Here is a 1,757-nt window from a genome sequence, read left to right as displayed (position 1 = left end):
GCTCTATTGCTGATTCTTTATCCTTGGTAACCTTTCCGGACCTCAAAGTGACTGCCCGTACCTGTTCTTTCACTTTTTTCTTACCCGGATTGGCCTCGGTATCACTAAGAAGAGTTCCTTGTGGTCTGTTAATCAACGCGTTAGCAATCTGCCCAATATGTTTCTCCAAAATTTTGATTGACACCGCTTGGCTTTTAATCATTAGCTTCATCTCTTCCCATTCAGATCTTTCATTGGGAGACTGTCCAGCCACCCCATGATTTTGTTCCTAGAATCCGGATGGATGGAATTGCTGCTTCGGTGCAATTTGTTGATGAAAACAAGAAGGGTTGAAAGGTCTAGCTCCTTGCTGCTGAAACTGTTGTTGCGGTTGTGGCATGAAGTTCTGATTGTTGTTCCAGCTGAAATTCGGATGATTCCGATTGTTCGGGTGATAAGTAGCGGAGCTGGCTACTGAGATCTCTGAAAATTGCTCACAAACTGAGCTGACTCGCTAGATATGTCACACTGATCAGTGGCATGAGTACCTGCACAAAGCTCACAAACTGAAGGTGGCTGCTGAATTCCCAAATTTGCTAAAGAATCCACCTTCATAGTAAGAGCCTTAAGCTGAGCAGCTATGGATGAAGTAGCATCAACATCCAGAATCCCGGCTGCCTTGCCCTGATGAAGACGCTGAGTAGGATTTTGATATTCATTCGCAGTCATCATCTTGATCAACTCATAAGCCTCATCATAGCTCTTAGCCCATAGAGCTCCACCTGATGCTGCATCGAGCATTGGCCTCGATTGAGGTCCCAAGCCATTATAGAAGCAATTAATAACCATCCAATCAGGCATCCCATGATGTGGGCACTTTGGAAGCATCTCCATGTAGCGTTCCCAAGCTTCACATAAAGTTTCACTAGACAGTTGAGAGAATTGAGTGATAGCATTCCTGATTTCAGCTGTTTTGGCTATAGGGAAGAACTTAGTAAGAAATTTCTGAGCCAGCTCATCCCATGTAGTAATAGATCCTGCAGGAAGAGAATGCAACCATCCCTTTGCTTTATCCCTCAGAGAAATAGGAACAGCCTCAATTTGATGGCATCGTCAGTAACACCATTGAACTTGAAAGTGTCGCAGATCTCAATGAAGTCCCGAATATGCATACTAGGATCCTCAGTCGGAGAACCCCCAAACTGCACTGAGTTCTGTACCATCTGAATACTGCTCAGTTTGATCTCGAAAGTGGTGGCCTGAATTGCTGGCCTGACAATGCTCGACTGAATGTCATTGATTTTAGGCTCAGATAAAGCCTTAAGAGCCTTAGTATTATTCGCCACTGATGGTTGGTCACCCATTGTAGTACTCACTATCGTTTCTGCTTTTGCCAATGCTTCTTTACGGGCCTGAGAACGTGTTCGCATACACGTCACTCAAGTACCTGAAACACACACAAACGAAATGAAAGTTAGAAAATAATCCAAGTCAGTGAACTTTAACGACCACTGATGACAAGCACATAAACTAAAATATAACACCAAGTCCCCTGCAGCGGCGCCAAAAACTTGTTCGCACAAAATCACGCAAGAGTACGTGGTCACAAGTAATATAGAATGTAAATTAAGTTCGTTCCCACAGAGACTGTTGTATTCAGAAATATGCACTTATGCAACAATGTATGGCTATTATTCAATGCAACAATTTGGTTGGTTTTATCTAAATTACTAATTAAACTTGAATTATTGAAACTAAGAATTATAACTAAGTGATTA

The 1,757-nt window shown here is 42.5% G+C and overlaps 1 non-coding gene across 1 annotated transcript; it reads left to right on the top strand.

Annotated features, from left to right (window-relative positions):
- Window positions 1–838: 838 nt before the first annotated feature.
- LOC135152460 (small nucleolar RNA R71) lies at window positions 839–945 on the top strand. The gene has a single exon (XR_010291638.1). It is a non-coding gene; the product is annotated as a small nucleolar RNA R71 (small nucleolar RNA).
- The last annotated feature ends 812 nt before the right edge of the window (window positions 946–1,757 follow it).

This window comes from Daucus carota, chromosome 4 (assembly GCF_001625215.2).
Source record: "Daucus carota subsp. sativus chromosome 4, DH1 v3.0, whole genome shotgun sequence".
Classification (NCBI taxonomy): domain Eukaryota; kingdom Viridiplantae; phylum Streptophyta; class Magnoliopsida; order Apiales; family Apiaceae; genus Daucus; species Daucus carota.
Note: the sequence above shows the minus strand (reverse complement) of the source record. Positions and strands in the feature narration are given on the sequence as shown.